The sequence below is a fragment of the Equus asinus genome, chromosome 7 (assembly GCF_041296235.1).
Source record: "Equus asinus isolate D_3611 breed Donkey chromosome 7, EquAss-T2T_v2, whole genome shotgun sequence".
NCBI lineage: Eukaryota > Metazoa > Chordata > Mammalia > Perissodactyla > Equidae > Equus > Equus asinus.
Genome location: NC_091796.1, coordinates 61,637,517 through 61,658,863, shown reverse-complemented (window position 1 = coordinate 61,658,863; position 21,347 = coordinate 61,637,517). Strand labels below are relative to the sequence as shown.

General features: G+C 42.8%; 1 long non-coding RNA gene across 1 annotated transcript in view; it reads right to left on the bottom strand.

Annotated features, from left to right (window-relative positions):
- Positions 1-1,626: 1,626 nt before the first annotated feature.
- LOC139045776 (uncharacterized) overlaps positions 1,627-21,347 on the bottom strand; it is a 38,757-nt gene continuing 19,036 nt past the window's right edge. The window contains exon 3 of the long non-coding RNA XR_011504870.1: positions 1,627-2,390. This is a non-coding gene — a long non-coding RNA (uncharacterized lncRNA). The remainder of the gene's footprint in view (positions 2,391-21,347) is intronic.

Sequence of the window (21,347 nt, the reverse complement as noted above, 5' to 3'; positions counted from 1 at the left end):
GAGTCAGTGAAGGTAGTATGACATCTAAATGTCACTCTGTACACTAGGAGAATGGGTCGGATGGGCCAGACTGGAGACTTGTTGCAGTAATCTGGGTTAGAACGGTAGCCTGAGACAAGGTGACAGCAACTGGAATAGAGAACAGCAGGACAGAGAGGATATTTATAAGTCAGAATCACAATGACATAGTGATTTAATGGATATGGCCCTGGGGCAAGGAAAACAAAGGTGGTAAGGTGAACATCAGCGTGTCGGGTTTGGGCAGCTGAGCAGATGAGCAAATGGTTTTCTTAAATGAAGAAAAAGAAAGAACAGATTGGGAGGGAAACAATATGGGATGGATTTTGAGAATGTTTTGCTAAAGGTGCTTATGGACTTCAGTAGAGATGCACCATAGGCCATTAGATATATGGCTCTGAAGTGCAGGAAAGAGTTCTGGCTGAGAAATTCCACACACACACATATATGCACGCGCCTGTGCTTCTTGGCTCTGTTCCCATGACACTGTGGAATGTTGTCAGAGGCGTGAGGGTCAGCCAGTTGACCACCTCTTCTGAGTGATGAACATGGTCGAAAGGATTGGGTCGACCTCTCTCAGGAATCCAGTTTTTGATCCCCGCAGTTAGTAGATCTCTCACCCACAACTAGTCACCATTCTAAGCAGAGGGGGCTTCCTCTCTGGGACAAGATGGGGACGCAGCTAGCGCTCTGGCAGTGGGTGAACCCCACGCGGGATGGGCCCCCTATCGGTTTTGTCTTTGGTCCTCCTCCCTTGTTCTTGGGGAATGACTATGCAGACACAGCCTGGCTGCTGCAGCAGGTGCCCAGCCCTTTCCTCCATAACCGCAGGCCGGGAGGATCACCCTCCTCAGCCAACATCGAAGCGTGCTAAGCCTTTCAAGGAATGCTCTCTTTGGTGCTTGAAACTCACTCCCACCAAACGCTCCCCAGGGTATCGAGGGGGAAAATAAGCCCTTTGCCGTCCACCAGATGTGTTTATTGCAGGGGGGAAAAAGCCTAAGCAAATCTCCCCAAGTGGGCAGAATCTTAACAAGGATAGCAATTCCCTTAACATTCAGATACAGCATTAACTGCATCCATAAACTAAATCTAAAACCAGCAGAAGTAATAATAAAAAGAAGATATTTATGGAGGCAATGTACGAGTGGTAACAGTAAAGAGACTCCCTTGCCCTCGTCAGCCCTGAGCTCTGTGGTCCCGAGGAGCTGGCAGCCTTCCATCCTCATAAACGCCCAGCACTGCCGCGTTCCCAGCACGCAGCCCCTGCTCGTGCACGCCTGCGTTCCTCACAGAGTGGGAAATGCTCAGCGTGCATACGTCGTTTTGGGACAGAAGGTGAAAGAGGTCTTTTGCTTTGGTTCTAAAGCAGAAAGTTTCCCAGTGTTTACGGGAAATTACCATCCTTCTATATGTTTTAAAGTTTTCTTTTAATTAATAAGCAAAAATATCAGAGCCACTACCAAGACTGTCCTTGTGCTGTACATGCAGCCCCCTCTGAACGCAGAGGCTTAGTGGTGTGGGTGTTGTTGGACGAGTAGTAATACTTTCTAAACAAAACCCTGGATAATAGTGTACAGTGAAGACAATAAAGTGCTGGCAGAAGTGGCAGAGAAATAATAGCAACGCTTTATGTTCAAATTACACCTATTGTTCTCAGTTTCAAAGCCCTGCACATATAAATTAAGTCTCAAATGTTCATCTGAGGTCAGCATCCTCGCCCCATTTCACAGACCGAGCGAGAGGCCCAGGGAGCGACAAGAGCAGCCGCGCCAGCAGTGGAGCTATGAATAGAATCTTTTTTTTCCACCCAGGCTGCTTCCCTCCTTCTGAGTCAGAGTTGGAGCCAGGAAAACCTCAGACTGGAACAGAAGCAAAATCAACTTAGCCTTTCCTCCCTCCCCTCCTTCAGAGGGAGTTGGGGCTCATCCCTGGCCTCTTCGTGTGGAGGGGCCTTTGGAAGAAGACCTTGGAGAAACAGGGCGTCCATCTGCTCCTTGTGAGCATTTACTATCTTGGGGAGATTTCCGCAGAGCAAAGTCGAGCCCAGGCCCTGGGCTGGGTGTTCCTCTCTCACAGACGCGCAAGGATTGTGCACTGTTTGTGTTCCTGGCCGTTCCTCTCCTAGCCCTGAGGAGCCTCGGACGAGAAGCAGATCAGGTAGTTTCTGTGTGTCAGTAGCTTAGAAATGATGAAGAGCGGCAGAAACAGGAGATAGGATCCTCATCTCTAATCCTGTACCAGTGCCAGTGCAGTTGGTAATTTGCTCCTTTGGAACTCTGGTTTCAGAGGGGAGAGTTTTATCTAAAAAGGATGCAGTGTTTTCCCATCCATTGGGCTGATGAAATCGACTTCCTTTGATGGTAGGATGCCTGCAAATTTGAAAATAGGAAAGTATTTTACTTTGCTGCAATTCACTTTTTGGTTAAATAGTATTCAAAGAGGTAGAGGGATAAAACTCATTTTGTCATTTTCCAGCTGTGAGAAAAAAAAAAAGAACGAAAGGTATAGCAAAATATGAAAAATAGTGCAATTTTCCGATGGAGCCCAAATGCTGCTCTTGGCTATCTCCCATTTCCTAAGCAACTCACAAGCAGCCACATCATAAACTCTGAGTCCAAAATAGACTCTGATTTGACACTGTCAATTTGCTAGGAATGTGATGAGAAACAAAAATCATAGCGTCACTCTCAGATAGTAATTATTAGAACACTTGAAGCAACACTCGAAATGCTGTAGAAACGACCTGGAAGGCCCTGCGAGGAGTCTTGGACTGCCGTCCACTGTGGCGTTGGAGGCTGTGTGATCGTCTGCTTTTTCCTCTTTCCTTTTTGTTTTCCAAGCAGAGATGTCAAATGCAGAGCAGCAAAGCAGACAGAAAGTGTTTGGAATTTTCTTTTAGTCCTATCTCCTGCTTCTCTCTCCCCACCCCGTTTTGTCACTTTCCCTCTTACTCTGTAACTTTGCCTCCCCTACTACCTTTCAATCGTTTCTATCTTCAGACCCTTGTCTTCTTCCTTGATTTACCAACACGATACCTCTCAGTTCTCTAGACTGACGCTGTTCTGGCTAAAAAAATATATCAATGTCTGCTGGAATGTTTTGATGTTGCTCCCTAAACCCAGCAGAATTTTTCCCCATCTTAGTAGCTATGGAGACGTATGGGGAGAAACACATCCCCAGACTTCTGGCATCTCCAGGAAGGTAACTTCAAGCACAGGTTTCATCTGCAATGAAGTCACAAAAGAACACTATGAATGGCCTTGCCTCCCAAGCTGTGATAATCTGAAGACCAGGGGCAGTGAAAGCAAATCCTCTGGGCACCTTCACGACCAGCACACGCTGGACTCTTAAACAATGCATCCAGAATGAAATGAGTGAACAAATAAATAGAAAGGCCAAGTATTGGGGAGTAATTGAGAATGAAAGCTTCTAAAAGGCAAGCCTACACCTGTTTGAGATTCTTGGTCTCTCTTGAAGGAAGACGTGATACTTTCTGCACGAAGAGCTTCCAAGGAACTGGTGTGCATGTGACGTGCCCATGGACGAGCAGGGCCTGCTGGAGGTGGCACCAGAACTCGTCAAGACTCTGGGAGAGGAGTTCTCAGACTGTGCCCTGTCTCAGTATGAGCATCCCAGAAATAATCTCCAGGACAAAGATCCAAGTGCAATTAGCTTACTTGGGATCGCACGCAGGCAGCACCTATAGGACAGCAAGCAAGACAGAAAAGGAAACGTAACCAAGAAAGGGCAAAGTAGTTCCCACAGCAGGTGCCTGGCGCTCCATCGTGCTGTAGAAATCCAGGAACCAGTGTGGAAGTTGCACTTCCGGATGTCCCACCTGCTGCTATTGGCCAAGGGCTGCTCCCAGGACACATGGATCAATCCCATGGCACTTTGGCTTCTATCACAGGTGGAGAGAGTTCACTCTGGAGGCCCGTGAATGCCTTCATGAAAAAAAAAAGTAGATACTGCCAGCTGGAAACCCAGTGCACCAAAGTGCTCAAAGCAGCAGGTATGGGTGGGGCACTGGCGCCCTGCTACAGCCTGCAATGGCCCCTCACGGCTTCTAATTTCTATATTATAATAACACAGTAAATGCAATTTAGAGTCACATGGCTCTTCGGTTAGCAATGATGATAAATGGTGGTCCCAAGCTATAGAGGTGGGGAGTACTAAGGATTTAGAAGATTTAGTAGCCAAGCGGTCCATGGAGGAGAGAACCTCACCTGAGAGGGGCTTTGAGTAACAGTATTCCTATGCAGTATTCCCGTAGGTCCTACAGAAATAGAAGAAGTCATATACAAATTGAATATATATTCTGACACAGCCAGACAAGCAGAGGAGGAGGAGGGGCCTTTCCTGACAGCGGCCCTCCTCCTTAACCCCTCAGCTGGAGTATTCTCCATGCTCCCCAAACACCCTGAGCATCCTCCTTATAAAAGCCAGTCCTTAGCACATGGCCACATTCTTGTGCATGCCTGTTTCCGCAACATACTTTGATCCAGCATTTGGTGCATAGTAAGTGTACCCAATAAGTGTTTAATAAGCAAATTAATAAATGAGTGATGAGTCATATCTCTCTAACAAAAAGCCTGATCTTTGACAATTTGGCAGTGACTCACCTGGTGATGTATGATAATTGAGTAGACCAGGGTGATAGGACAGCAACAACTATTAGCATTTGGCTATTATGTCCATCAGTTGTGAGGACTAGCCTGTGAGGGCAGAAGAAAATGTCTACCTCACTCACCACTGAATTTCCAGGACCTTGCAATAAGATTTGTCGGATGAATGAATGAATGAACAACCAACATGAAGGCACGGGATGATGTAGTTGTTAGGAGCATAGACTTGGGAGTTATGTTGCTTGGGTTCAAATCCCAGCGCTGTCCTTTCCCAGCTCCACGGCTTTGAGCAAGTTATTTAAACTCTTCATACTTTAGTGTCCTCTTCCATAAATGGGGTTAATAATAGTATTTATCCCATAGAGCTGCTGTGAGAATTAAATGACAATGCATTTAAAGCATTTAGAACATTGCCTAATGAATAGTGAGCCTTAAATAAAAGTTTACTGTTACTGTGGAATCTCAGTGTCGTGAACACCAACAAGAATTATTTTTCCAAAAAATGAAAACATGGCAAATGTGGCCATTGTCTTTTTAGTAAATTCTACGTCCCACTTTCATTGTCTGCAGAACTTTGAGATTTCAGAGCATAATCCTAGACAAATGAGTTTCTGAGACCTCAAAAAAATTAGAAAAACACAATCCCTATCAAAAATCCCAGTGACATTTTTTTTCTGTAGAAATAGAAAAATCCATCCTAAAATTCATATGGAATCTCAAGGGACTCCAAATAGCCAAAGCAAACTTGAAAAAGAACAAAGTTGAAGGTCTCACATTTCCTGATTTTAAACTTATTACAAAGCTACAGTAATCAAAAAGTGTGGTGCTAGCATAAAGATAGACATATGGTTCTATGGAATAGAGTAGAAAGCCCAGAAATAAACCCTTACATACAGAGTCAAATGATTTTTGAGGAAGGTGTTATTCAAGGGGGAAGAGCCAGTCTTTTTGACAAATGATGTTGGGAAAGCCAGAAATCTACATGTAAAAGAATGAAGTGGAACCCTTACCTTACCATATACTAAAATTAACTCAAAATGGATCAAAGACCTGAACATAAGAGCTAAATTATAAAACTCTTAGAAGAAAAAGTAGGAAAAAAGCTTCATGACATTGGATTTCACAATGGTTTCTTGGATATGACACCAAAGTTGATGTCCAGAATATATGAAGAACTCCTACAACCCAACAACAACAAAAACCCAAACAGCCTGATTTTAAAAATGGGCAAAGAACTTGAATAGATATTTTTTCAAAGAAGATATACAAATGGTCAGTAAGTACATGAAAGACGCTCAACATCACTGATTATTAGGGAGATGCAAACCAAAACCACAATGAGATGCCACCTCACACCCACTGGGATGGCTACTATCAAAAAAAAAAAAAAACAGAGAATAACAAGTCTTGGCGAGGATGTGGAGAAATTGAAACCTTTATGCACTGCTGGTGGGAATGTAAAATGGTATGGCCACTATGGAAAACAGTATGGTGGTTCCTCAAAAATATAGAATTATTATATGATCCAATAATTCCAGTTCTGAGTACATATCCCAAGTAACTGAAAACAGCCTTGAAGGGATATTTGTATACCTATGTTCATAGCATTATTCATAATACTGACAAGGTGGAAGCAACCCAAGTGTCCATTGACCAGTGAGTGGATAAACAAAATGTGCTATATGCATACAATGGAATATTATTCAGCCTTGAAAAGGAAGGCAATTCTGACCCATGGTATGACATGGATGAACCTGGAGGACATAGCGCTAAGTGAAACAATCAGGTCACAGAAAGATGAGTACTGTATGACCGACCTCTATGCGGTACCTAGAGTCGTCAACTTCATAAAGACAGAAAGTAGATGGTGGTTGTCAAGGGCTAGGGGACGAGGGGAATGGAGAGTTGTTGTTTAATGGGTACAGAATTTCAGTTTAGGAATATGAAGAAAGGTCTAGAGATTGGTTCTGCAACAATGTGAATATACTTAACACTATCGAACTGTGCACTTAAAAATGATTAAGATAGGGGCCAGCCCCATGGCACAGTGGTAAAAGTTCGCATGTTCCGCTTTGGTGGCCCAGGATTTCATCTGTCTGGATCCTTGGCGTGGACGTGGCACCGCTCGTTAGGCCATGCTGAGGCGGCGTCCCACATAGCAGAACCAGAGGCACTCACAACTAGAATCTACAAGTGTGTACTGAGGGGCTTTGGGGAAAAGAAGAAGGAAAGGAAAAAAAAGACTGGCAATAGTTGTTAACTCAGGTGACAATCTTCAAAAAAAATGGTTAAGATAGTAAATTTTATGTTATGTGTATTTTACCACAATTTAAAAACTTTAAAACACACACAAAATTGAAGACACAGTTTAACTGATGGCAAGCTGGGCCAGGGACCAGGAGCTCTGGGCTTCTGTCCTGTCCTTGGTTGGCGCACATCTTCCCCTGACTTAGCTGAAAGGGAAGTGAGGAGCAGTGCTAGTGAAGCGCTTGGAGCAAGCTTTAAAGGATGGTGTTGCCATTAATGACCACCGGCATAGCTACATTATTCAAACACTGTGCTATCGAAACAATCCTTTTTTCTGTGAAAAACTTTAGGCAAAAACAGATGACAGAGAAGCTATCCTGTCAGTTCAGATTAACACCTAATAGAAGAAAGAAGCCAAACCTAAAAAAGCAGTAATTTACTTAAAAGCAATTTTAAAAGCAAAAAATAATAATGATGGTAAATCTGTGACGCTGATTTCATTTGCTGTTAGGAATGAATTTGGATGGGTCTTAGAGCTTTACACCATGAATCAAAACCAATTTGAGTTTGGACGATTTTCTTTTTCATGTGGTATATTTAACTCTTATCAGATAGCTATATGGACAAATAAGTAGTGACATGTGCACAGCAAATTAAACTAAAGCCATTTTCTTCCTTTAGGGATCTAACGTGAGAAAGCATTACACAGGAATGATTTCTTCAGACACTTGCCCCTGTCAAACACTGCCACAGTCCTGAGTTATTAACATAGTATAAAAGAAGAAATTTGGTCCTCTTCCTCACGCGTTCTTCCTGTGCCCTGTTAACTGGACGCCAGCGTGCCCCTGTGTAATGGGCTTGTTGCTAGGTAACAGACACAAGGACCCAGGAAAGTCTTTCCTCAGGGCTGCGTATATTTTCTACTAAAGCTGTGGCTTCTGCAGTCTGGAAACTATTTCCATTACTCATTGTCTCTGTTGCTCTTCCCTCCATTTGTTTTTGCTTACAGATCCCAATTTAACAAGTGAGTCCATACATCTTATGGCATTAAACAGCTGTGTAAAATAGAGACCCCACTTTAATGGTATTGGTTTACTCCAACAGGTAATACAATAAAGAGCATTTGGCTACTGGTATTTGTCTCCACTTCGTACAAAGAGAAGTGTTAGGAAAAGCATGCAACCATATTAAAATGTTTAATAGCAATAGAACGCTATTTTAAATACAGGTTTAACTGAACAAGTAAATAAGTAAAATTAATATTTCAAGCCTCAATTGTTTGGGGGCCAGTGGAGAAATTTGAAAATGAACCAGGCGCTAGATGATATTCAGGAATATTGTCAATATGTTTGACATGGAGATCGCACTGTGGTTATGGACGATTATGTCCTCATTTTGTGAAGATGGTACTAATGGTATAAAGCACTATAACATCTGTAAATTACTTTAAAATGGTTCAGCAAAAGATATAGATGAAGAAAGTATGACAAAATATCAACAATTAGGGGCTGGCCCGGGGTTCGCCGGTTCGGATCCCGGGTGCGGATATGGCACCACTTGGCAAACGCCATGCTGTGGTAGGCGTCCACGTATTAAATAGAGGAAGATGGGCATGGATGATAGCTCAAGGGCGAGTCTTCCTCAGCAAAAAGAGGAAGATTGGCAGTAGTTAGCTCAGGGCTGATCTTCCTCAAAAAATATGTATATATATATATATATATATATATATATAAACAATTATCAGATCTGAATGGTGTGACACATTGATGTTCAGTGTCCTATTCTTTAAATTTTTTATATGTTTGAAATTATTCATAATAAGAACACAGACAAAAACCATCTTAGGTGTAAAATCTTGTAACATAGAAGGCCTGTTTTTTTCTTTTCCTGAAAAAAATAAGAATTTTGAAGGGAAATGGAGTAGCAATCTAGGAGGAAGGAGGTGGCAGGGAGAGAAAAAGTACAATACTGAGAACTGCATGAAGTGATCTGGCCATTAAACAATCCCCAGTGTTGAGTGAACATGACTTGCGGTGTTCAATTTGAAATTGTTGCGTTTCTGAAATATAATTCCCTCCTCTGTAAATTGTGCTATACTCAAAATGATTTGAGTGAAAACTGAGTCTCGTGTCAACTTTGTGTAGAAAGGGTCATAAGGTAGAGCACAGCGAGGCGATCTGTAGCCTCGCCCATTTCCATGGCGGGCAGGGGCAGGGGTGATCACGAGGGTCAGGCTCCTCGGGAATTCATGGGAACCTTTGGGAAGGGTTAAACGTCTACAGAGATGGAACTGACTTGGAGCAATCTCATCTCTCTCTGCAGAGCTCAGCTTACATTGGGGCAATAAATTTTAATCTTTCCTCAAGTCCAAGAAGATAGAAGCAAAGTGTTATGCTATCCCACTTGTAACAATGTAGGACTTAACATTAATTTATCAATTAATCAGATCATAAAATAAGTAGAATACATTTACTATGACAGTCGTTCAATGCATGTTTATTAAGTATTTATTGTGTTTCGGGTACGTTTTTATGAGCGAAGACTGACACAGTGGTAGTGAGTTTTATTTTGGCATGGCATTGTAGAAGAAGGATAGGTTCTAGATGTCACTTGAAGACAGAGCCAAGAGAACTTGCCAATGAATTAGATGTGAGATACAAAAGAAAGACAAGAGTAAACTATGACATCTCAGTTTTTGACCTGAGCAACAGGAAAGATTGAGTCATCGTTAACTGATATGGGGAAGACTGGGGGAGGGTCAGGTTTGGGGGGAATCATAGAAGATCGGGTCTGGATGTGCCCAGTGTGAGGTACTACTTGCCATCTAGTGGAGATGTTCAGAAGGCAGATGAATATATGAGTCAGGAGTTCCCGGAGATGTCTGGCGTAGAGACGTCAGTTTGGAGTGTGTGTGTCTATGTGTGTATGTGTGTGTGTGTGTGATTATAGTTGTTTTAAGGATACCCTGGATTTGTTTTAATCAGGGAAGGTAAAACACATCGACACAGAGATGATTGTCATGAAGGAAGAAGCTTCTTATACTCACACTTCCCCAGAAACAGAGGCACAGCGTTCAGGGCCACATGAGGCCATGCCAAAGTGAGATGGGTGGGCAGACAGACAGAGAAGGAAACTGTGGGCAAGAGACTTTGTTGTGGTTTCCGTGGGAAGGAATGGGCAAGCCAGGGGAAGCAGGCTAGTTGGACTGGCTAGTTGGAATAATTTCTGCGGCTCCAGGTCACAGGGGCTGTATCTGTATGCCTGGCACCAGCCCTGGCATGATTAGGGGAGGTGGATAGCGGCTCTAACTTGGTTGGTTTGCATGTGAAAGCTGTGTTCACAGGTAGGCAGCTTGTTTACTACCTCTAGGAATTGGCTAGCACTGGGAGGGGCGGTGCCTCCAGGTCAGCAAGACCCCAGATGTCAAAGCATCAGCATGCAGAAGCTAAAGACATGGCTATTATAACAGTACTTAAAGTCATGAGCATGGATGAGATCACTGGGGTTGGAGCCCTTGGCACTCCAACCAAGAGTCAGCAAGATGAAAAGTACCAGGAAAGAGAACTAACAAAAGGCTGGGGAAAAGCCAGCAGAGTTTGAAGGGAAACCAGCAGAAGGTGATAGCCCAAAAGTCAAGTGAATAGTTTCTGGGAGGAGGGAGTGAGAATCTGTGCCAAATGCTACTGATAGGCCAAGTAAACAACATGGGGTTTTACTGGCAAACTTTGCTAGGACAATTTTGATGGAGTAGTGGGGACAATACTCAAATGAATCAGATTTAAGAGACAATACGAGGGAGGATGTGAGACAGAGTATCGGTCACTCTTTTGAGGTGTTTTGCTGTAAAGGGAGAGCAGAGGTGAAGTAGAACCTTGACTGGAGTCAATAGAGATTCTTTCTTTTTTTTAAGATGCAAGGAAAAACTGTGATCAAAGGAACAGGAGAAGGAAGAACCTGGAGAGATGCCCATGAATAGACAAGGGAGCCCAAGAGGAGGTCCAGTCTTCAAGAGGAGCAAGGACAGCTGAGCCATAGTAATGGGGGCAGGAGGAGCGAGCGGGCGTGGATGCCGGCCCTTGTGAAGATGTGGTGGTGGGAGCAGGTAGAAGTGTGTCCAGTGGCTTCCGTTTTCTCAGGCGATGGCATTTAGCTTGAAGCTTGTTCTTTTATCTGATGCTGATTTGACGTTCTTGGGAGACAACAAGCTGATTCAAATGCAGAGAAAGAAATGACCCCGTCTCTTTTCTACTTTGGCATGGCATTATACAAGAAGGAAATTGAAAGAAAGAACTATAAATCCATAAATACAGTAGCATAACCTGGAAGATACGATCCTGATTAAACTGCTTATCTACCTTGGAAACAAAGGTACATGGGAAGGGAAGGAACTGAATGTGGTAACAGTAAACATTTTAATGCTTCTTCCAATCAGCAAAAAGTTAGTGACTTCCCAGAACATTCTAAAGATAGAAAAGAAAAAAACAATGAATGTGGATTGAGCACTTGACTGCATCAGGAAAGAAAGTGGTCTAGGAGGAAGACGTGCGGACGCCCTCTCTGCTTGACGCGCTTGACCTCGCAAACCCCTGACAGATCGCAGTGGTGGAAATTTTGTTCCTGGGGCTAAGGTGCCTTTATTCAGGCAGTTGGTTGTTGTTCCTTTTATTTTTTTGGCTGAGGAAGTTTGGCCCAAACTTCCCAACATCTGTGCCAATCTTCCTCTATTTTGTATATGGGATGCCTCCACAGCATGGCTGCTGATGCGAGGGATAGGTCCTCACCCAGGAACTGAAGCCAGGCTCCAGAAGTGGAGCATGCCGAACTTAGCCATTAGGCTACAGGGCAGGGCCCTGGCAGCATGCCATTAATGACATATCCCTTGCTCTCCTCTTATAAATAAAGGCAATTTACTCAGTCTTTATTTATCTTTTTTTTTTTTTTGAGGAAGATTAGCCCTGAGCTAACATCTGCTGCCAAACCTCCTCTTTTTGTTGAGGAAGACGGGCACTGAGCTAACATCCATGCCCATCTTCCTCTACTTTATATGTGGGACGCCTACCACAGCATGGCTTTTGCCAAGCGGTGCCATGTCTGCACCCGGGATCTGAACTGGCGAACCCCAGGATGCTGAGAAGCGGAAAGTGTGAACTTAACTGCTGCACCACCGGGCTGGCCCCTACTCAGTCTTCAAACAGTGCCCAAAAATGCCTATTTTTTTCTCTTTTGTCTTCATATTTGTAACTTAATCCTTTAAGTGGGTGGGGTAGACTTCATGGGGATGATGGGATTCTGAGCCTGAGGAGAGATCATGATGTGTCCCCACTGCAGGTAAAGGTCGTCTCTGAGGGTTGCTTGTCCAATGCTCCGTGTCCCGCTGGCAGCATGCCCTGGGCGCTGTGGGCCGTGGTGCTGCCCGCTGATTCTCCTGGAGATCCTCCTCCTCGGGGCTGGGGCTCATCAGCAGCATGCTGCAACTCACCCCAAACTCTCCCAACCAAGGGTTTACAGGCGGTAACCTGGGCAACGGCATTTCTCCCTTGATGAATTCCTCCCACCGCTTCCAAGAACCTTTGTCCTTTTCAGATGCCCTGTGAGCATTTATTCACCTCTCTCGGGTGAACATTTGGCATCCAAATTCTAGTTGACTCATTTGGGCCTTAAAAATCATTCAACTTTTAATTAACCCATTTGCTGCCCAGGAAGCAGCTATTTTCAAGCCAAAGTTTCTCACCTGGGTCATGGCTGTCTCTTGTAAAGAAAAAGCGTAGTTAGCCCTATCACCAGAAAAGATCTGGCAGACAGAATATTTTTATTTGTACAGAAACCCCTGTGTCCTCTTTTATGCTAGTCACAACTCTTTTTTCCAGGCCTCCTCCTCCGTCATGAAAATGTATCATAGTTAAGAAAAAGAAAACTCCCACCTCTGGAGTCCTCTGAGGTCCTAACTGATTTAAACCATGGGCGGACCTTCCTGCTTGCCCTTTCTCCCCTGGAAGCAGAATCCACATGGGCCGGCCAGTGTTCCCGGAAGAGGGTTATGAGTGTTTGCCAGAGGGACAGCCTGCACTGCTTGCCAGGGCTCCTTTTCCGGGCATGGATTACAGATTAATCTCTATTCAGGTACAGAAACTCTTGATTTATGTCACTAATAAGTATGTGCTTTGTGCTGCAGCCAGTGTGAACTGCTCAGAATACATGATGTGCTGGTTGTAAATTGATAAACACAAATTGTAGATCATTGGGAACTCAGAAGAATGAGACAACACGTGAATCAGATTCATATTATATGGCCTGGCCCCAGCCTGAGTGGTCAGAGCACCTTATTGTAATCCAAATTACCCTGCACATCCTCTACATCCATTTTTTTATTTCACCAAGAACACACAGACCCTTTTCACTTTGTCATGAGTCTTGCTTATGAATCAAACCATACACTAAGAACCCTGATCTCGCAAATGAAAAACCACTCCATCATCTGCCTGCCTTATGGGGAAATGGAGGTCCCAAGGCATTAGGAGGTACACTTCAAACACTCCACGAATAAACTCCGACTCTACACGAGGGTACAGTGCCATCTCCCAGCACCTGCACTAAAAAATGCATCATTTCCACACGAGGAGCACAAGGTCAAGTGGAAGTCAGCACAGCCCAGCCGCACAGACATTATTCTCTTTGTCCAGTCTTCTTTCCTGGTTTGCTTGCTTTCACTAATCAAGACCTCACAGAAATATGCTGAGTTAAAGCTTTAGTTTTGTTAATCACTTCATTGGGTTGCTTTTCAGAAAACATTAGGGATAGTCCCTGAAATGGAACACGATTAATGGAAATTCATAACAAACATTAATGAGATTGAAATGCTGTTGCATCTATCTTGGAATTCTGAGCCCCCTGGAATCGCATTTTTGTCCAGGTGGCAAGGTCATTGAGTTTTGCGCAATGAATGGCACTAAAGGCTGCTTGTGGGCTCTGGCAAGCTCATGTGGGAAGGCTAACCTTTGAAGTGATTACACCCTAAAATTTGCACGATTGTTAGAGTCCTCTGGAGCAGGTTATAAAGTTTGTATCAATAATTGTCTTCCCCAGCAAATGCGGGGCATCAAAAACCTAGTTGTCCTTTTGCATGTGCACCAAGTAGAGACGATCGCACTTTCTCTGAAGTTCTGAATCATGACATTAAACAGCACAAGTAAATCAAAGCACGGCTCTCCACCAGGACTGTCGGCTGAGATAGAAACCCTGATTAGCAGCAAACTTGGCAGCTGAGACTTCTGCAGATGGAATGAATTGCCAAAGGCGTGTCTCACTGAGAAAACACGGCCTTTTCACTCACTTCTAGCAAAAGTATGTGCTACTCGATACGGTCCATTAATTGTTTTCTTAGGAAGCTGCAGTCTAAATATAATTTTTAGTACATGCTTTTGTAAGAAGCATTTTATGTAGCTGGATCTGTAGATCATAGTTGACTATTTTATTAAATGCTCAGACTTTTAAAGAAATTGTGTCATATTTACAAATTATCTATACTACCAAAACCATAATGGCATGCTTAGGTTAATTACTGCTAGAAGGACTTTGGAGGTCTTGACATATTTTCAATTTCAGTAAGAAAAACTCAGCATTGCTAAGAATGCTATGCCAATAACTAATTCCTATAGGTGAAAATATATTGCTGTACAAAACTCAGCTGTCAAGATGGACAGTTTGGGTCTATAGCGACACAGCTTAGAAAAGTAGGAATTTTAAATGAAAAGTTCTGGAAGACACAGAAAAGGACAACTAGCCCAGTCCCTTGACTCTGCTTATCACCATGGCAACTACAGCTCAAACATCTATGTTTCTCTTTTCCTTATAAAGTGAAATACAAGGCCACGGTGATAATCACAGCTGGTAAAAGGTAGGGATGGATTTGAGTACAATTAAAACTTTAGCATTGAATATACTTGATATGGCATTTTTGTCATTGTTTTATAAAATGACAGTTTTACACCTCATCCGAGAGGCTCAACATCTGCTGGAGCTGCGTCAGGGACCTTTAGAGGAAACTATTGGGGAGACCACACAAGACACCACTGGGCCTCCCGCTCCCCACTCTGCAAAGAGCAGCTCCGCCTTCACCTCCCTGCAAGACAAGGGTTTAAGAAAGAAGTGCTGTGTGGCTTAAAGGGGTTTGAAAACAATTGGGCTGTTTTCATCTATTTAATGCTAGTAAGACATTAAAGGATGTTACAGGGAAAAAAATGTAAAACCTGGAAATCCGTTCAAGAGATATTGTTAAATTAAAAAATGGTAAAAAAAAGAAGTGTAAGCATTATAAGCTCTGTCTGCAAATACGCTCATATTTATACACCAAAAGGAAAAGATGAACAAAATAAAAAACTAAATCATCCTGAGAGTTGAGTATTGGGAGTAAGATGGGTTTTATTTCATCGTCTTTACAGCTGGTTGTCCCTCTCATGATCATGTAATGCTCTTCTTGATCCCTTGTAGCTTTCTGTGCTCTAAAGTCTGCTTTATCAAAGGCTTATTCCTGCTTTCTTTTAATGTTTACATGATATGTCTTTTTTCATATTTGTTTCCTTTCAACCTACCCATATACTAACACATTTGACGTGAGTTTCTTTTAGACAGCTTATAATTGAGCCACTTTTAAAAATTCAGTCTGCCAATCTCTGTCTCTTAATTGGTGTGTTTAGATGAATGAAATTTACATTTAATTTAATTTTAGTATGTTATTGCTTAATTCTACCATTTTACTATTTGTCTTCTGTTTGTCCTCATTTTCCTTCCCTCTTTTCACTTTTTTTGCCTTCCTGAGGCTTATTTGAACACTTTTTAGAATTCCATTCTGATTTGTGTAAAGTTTTTGAGTATAGCTTTTCATACAGCTACTTGAGTGATTGCCCCAGGTACTATATTACACATATGGAACTTATCACTGTCCACTGGTCTCAATCTGATACAAGTTTGAGTAAAGCATAGAAACCTTGCATTCATTTAGGTCCATTTGCCCTCCGCCTTCACAGTATAATTAACATTACTGTTTCCTCTACATATATTGAGAACGACATCAGACAGTGTTATAATTTTTGCTTCAATCATTTGACATAATTTAGAAGTTTCAAGATAAGGATAGTCTATAATATTTACCCTCATTTTTATGTTTTCTACTGTTCTTCACTCCTGATATGTCATGTTTCTTTCATCATTTCCTTTGTGTTTAAAGAAATTTTTCTTTGCCTTTAGTTTTCTGAAGTTTGATTTGATGTCCCTTGACTTGAATTTTTTGGATTGACCTTGTTCTGGGGTTCGCTCAGTTCCCTACATTTGCAGGTTTCTGTCTTCTGTCAAATTTAGGGAGTTTTCAGCCCTCATTTTTCCAAGCACTTTTTCAGCCCCATGCTTGTCCTCCTTTCCTTCTAGGACCCCAGTGGGGTAAATGTTAGGTCTTCGGTTGCTGTCTCCCAGGCCCCTGACACGCGGTCCATTTCTTTTCAGTCTATTTTCTCTTTGTTGTCCAAGTTGAGTAATTTCTAACATTCTCTCTTCATGTTCACTGATTCTTTCCTCTGTTCTCTCCATTCCACTGTTGAGCCCATCCAGTGAGTTTTATTTCAGTTATTCTACTTTTCAGTTCTAAAATTTCCATTTGGTTCTTTATATCTATATTTCTATTCCATTTCTTTGCTAAGGCTTTCTATTTATCCGTTTGCTTCACGTGTGTTTGTAATTGCCGATTGAAGCAGTCTTATGAAAGGTGTTTTAAGATCCTTGTTGATAAATCCAACATATGTGGTATATTGGTGTTGGTGTCTGTTCCTTGTCATTTCTCGTTCAAGTTGAGATTTTCCTGGTTCTTGGTATGATGAATAATTTTCTACCGTATCCTGGACCTTCTAGGTATTTTAGGTAGCATGCTATGATCCCACTTAGTCTTTTCTTTTCTTTTTTTTTGCAGAGTTACCCTGTTTCGGTGTATTGTACAGGTATAGAGGGGACTGGGTGTTCAGCTCCCCATTGGGCCCCCTGACACCAGGAGAAGGCAGAAGTGGAGTGTTAACTGGCACCGCTTTGCTCTACCTCATTCCATCTCACTGCCACTGGTGCAGGGGAAGTTCAGCTCCCTATTCCACCCCACTGGCACCACCCTCATGGAGAAGCAGTGTCAACTCCCTTGGTTGTTTCTGCCGGGAGGGGCTGGAAATCCAGCTTCTACTTGGCCCTGCTGACAGCACAGGGCTTTGGGTTTGGGGCAGATTTTCTCTGGTGTTTGTCTGGAGTGGGGCAGCTATTCTCAAGAACATTTTCTGTTTCACTACACTATATTCCCAGTCCTCTCACTAGAGAGAGGAAGCTTTGCTTGGGCTTTTTTCCGTCTGTGCCTGTTGGCAGTTCTGGGTTACAGACTTCTGCAGTACCCCTTCTCAATACATGGAGGCAGAAAGAAAACCCAGGGGACATGTGCAGTGTTCTTCCTCAAGTGGCAAGTTCCCAAGCCAGGCTTTCACTTTCCAGGATCTTCCTATGCACATTAATTGTGTTATGTCCAGGGTGTTTTAGCTAAGAGCAAGGCCGGTAGGAGTAGTAAACAATGGGGATGGAGCATCTTGGCCAGAATTGGAAGTCCTCAGTGTTTTTTTTAATTTCTAAAATAAACTGTATATTTAACTAGTTTATTTAAATTATATTTAAATTGTTAAGATAAATTAAACTATATATATGAGAGAACTTAGAGCTTATAGTGAATTGCAAATCAAAATAAATTTTAATTTGGGAATTTCACCTTTTGGAAATTTTATTTATTCATTATCCAAAAATATTCTTGATTGCCTTAACTTTGTGCCAGGCACTGTGATGAATGCTGGGACCACGGTGGTGCACGTTAGTCAGAGAAGGTCCTGGAGCTCGCATTCAGGTCTGTCATACCCAGTAAGAAGATAATACAGTGGGTGAGGTGCTATGAACAAAATAAACTGGTGCTGTGCTAGTGCATGAGGGAGAGGCATGGCGTCCTAGACAGCGCGGTCAGAGAAGGCCTCTCTGAGCTCTGAGGAGGGGACTGTGGAACTGAGACAGGGCACACAAGAGGAAGTTGTTTTTGTGATAAGAAGCCAAGCAAAGGGAACAGCGTTTGTCAAGTTTCTGGAGTGTGAAAGAACAGAAAGAGGCCAGAGCAAAGGGGGTGAGGATGAGCAGGCAGGAAGCAGAGTCTTTGGGCCTTCCTGGCCATGGTAAAGGCAATCCAGGCTCACAGCAACACTCTAAACACATGACTCTAAGCGACATATTAGCATTGTGCCTTACCTCCAAGTGTTCAGTTCATGAATTTAAAATGCTCTTGATCCTTTTTGCTGCCACCGTTAAGGCACTTAAACCAAGAGAATGTGAGGAGAAAGACAAGAAGAGGGGAAGAAAGGAGAATAAAAAATAAAGAAAAGAAAGAGGACAAAAGATGGCTGGAGAGGAAGAAGGACGTGATTGAGAAATGGAGCTCCAAAAATACCAGAGGCCTGCTCTCCTTAGCCACAATTTCAGTTCTCTGAACAATTTTGTACTTTGCCCTCCTCAGCAACATATTGGCTGCCATCTTGGAACAGCCACTAAAACTCGGGTTACCCAAGGTCTACAGAGGGGATGCGAAGAAATCTCAAATGTACTCGACTGCTTCTTGGCCTAAACCAGATTAGGACCAAGAACAAAGGACTTTCTCTTCAGGGTGGTGTCCGTATTAAAGTAAAAAATAATCCTCTCTAGAAAAGGGACAGCTCAAAAAGCCACCAGCTGCTCTACCCAGGGAGCAGTCGGTGGCGGTGTGGGCAAATTAGGTATTTATTAGGTACCAGAAGATCCAAGTTCAAGTCTCATTCTGACACAATGGCTGATCTTGTGTGAGTCACTTAACCTCTTTGAGTTTTCATCTTTCCACCTTTAAAATGGAAGCAATAATACCTATTTACAGCATTGCTGTGGGCTTAATCTGGTCAATATTTCTGGACCCTAATTTCTTTATCTGTAAAATGGAGTTAATAATGCCCACCCTTCCTAACTCAAAGGCTTATTGTGAGGATGAAACACTTTGGACTGTAGAAGTCTTGGCAAATGAGAAACGGCATTATGATCTTCACTTCCCATGCCAACTCTCCAAGAGTCAGGGCAGTCAGAGCCCTGAGATGACCGTTTCTAGAGTAGGTTCAGCAAACCGTTCCCATAAGGAGTCAGGGAATGAAGATTTTAGGCTTTGTGGCTTCTATGGACCATTTACAACTGCTCAACTCTGCCATAGCATGAAAGAAGCCATAGACAAGACATAAATGAGTTAATGGGCTGTGCTCCAATAAAACTGGATTTTTAGTCACTGAAACTTGGATTTCATACAATTTGCATGTCATGCACGTTATTTTTCTTTTGATTTTTTCAAGCATTTAAAACTGCAAAAATACGTATATCTTCTTAGCCAGTTTGTCATACAGAAGCAGGCAGCAGACTTAGCCCACGGGCCACAGTTTACCAATCTCTCTTCTAGAGGAATTCTGCCCTTGTTGACCAGATCTCTCATACAGCAAAGTCTCCCAAGAGGTTCATTTAAAGATATGGACATGAATTTGGAATTCACTAACTTCATGGGAAGAGCAGTTTTAGAACTTGTCCAATAGGGCCATTTTGGGCAAGGGAGTATGTGAGCAATCATTGATTAAACATTTGCAGGTATTGACTGAGCGGCATGCCGAGGTCCAAACATCATGGACGAAGGAAGAATGTTCACTGAAAATCCCATTTGTCTGAAAATGGGAGAAATGAGATCTCATCAATTGCTTCTGGGAGAAAAAGGTCTTTGGGCAAGAACCTCAAGTAAGTCAATAGGAACACGCTTTTATGTATTGTTAAAAAATACTTCTATTGACAGTTGATATCCACCTGGATTATTTTGATTGAAACCACCAGTCACTGACCAGAATCTTTTCGAAGCCTGCACCCTTGAAAACTGGTTTTTGGGGTTTTTTTAGGTTTATAGCCATTGCTGAACTTGTTCTGCTACAGTTTTCAACAGGATCCTTAGCTTTTTTGGCTTCTTTGTTAGAAAAAAAGATAGCGTCTTAGTATAAAACGAAATACAGAGTAGTTATAAAAATACATATTTGCAGTTGCATCTCTCCAGATTTCAATCATTTAAATTTATTATTTTTTATTTATTTTGTTTTGTTTCAAGAGGTCAACGTAAAATAAACTGTATCTGTTAGTAAATTATATTATGTCTCTCAGCCTCTACTCAGAACTTGCTTTTCTCAGTGACCCGTGGAGCAATGTGTACTGTTTGCTTTCGGGTCAGGTGAAGGTCACAAAGCTTGCCAAGGCCCTAAGTAACTTCCGTGTTAATAATTCCACTGAATGCTTTCAGTTCTCATTTGACTTGGCTTATTCCCTGCATTTTCCAGTATGGACCATTCTCTCCTCCCTGTGGCATTTGTGATGCCAGACCTTTGTCTCAGTCTCCTTTGCACACTTACTTTCTGTCACCCAGCTATTAATGAAGGAGTTCCTTAAGGCTGAGCTCCTCCTCTCACTCTAGATTCTCCTCCTAGGCAATCTCATCAAGACCTTTGACTTCAGTAGCACCTGTGCACTGATGACTCAAGAATTGTATATCCCGAGGCCAGACCTCTCTTCTCTATCCCAGATATAGTATCTGATCTTCTATTTGATGTCTGTCTTTGGATATCTCAAAAGTACCTTAAATTCAATGTGTCCAAAACGCAATGAATGACTGGTTCCACCACCGCTGCCCCAGACTTTCTCTTCCTGCAGTTGCCTCTCACAGTAAACAGCAGGAGCGCCCATCCGCTTGTGCAGGACAGAAACGTTCTTTCATATCTCCTTTTCTTTTGTTCCGCATATCTAATCTGTTATCAAGAGCTATGGACTTTACATTCTAACTATCACTCAAATCCCTCATCTCCTCCCCATTTCCACTGCTGTCAGTTCAGGCCAAACCACTTGAATCGCTGCCTGGACCCCAAGCTAGCCTCTCATGCCCATGCTTGCTCTTCTCTAATCCATTTCCCACATAGCAGCAACAATGGTCTTTTTGTGTGTGTGTGTGTGTGAGGAAGATTGGCCCTGAGCTGACGTCTGTTGCCAATCTTCCTCTTTTTGCTTGAGGAAGGTTGTCGCTGACCTAACATCTGTGCCAATCTTCCTCTATTCATGTGGGGTGCCACCACAGCATGGCTGGATGAGTGGCGCTAGGTCTGCACCTGGGATCCGAACCTGTGAACCTCAGGCCGCTGAAGCAGAGCACGTGAACTTAACCACTACACTACTGGGCCAGCCCCTAAAGAATGATCTTTAAAAATGCAAACCTTTGTACATTCTTGGCTCCTTTGTCTAAGATTAGCTGTTCATAGATGTGCGGGTTTATTTTTGGGCTCTTGATTCTGTTCCATTGATCTGTGTGTCTGT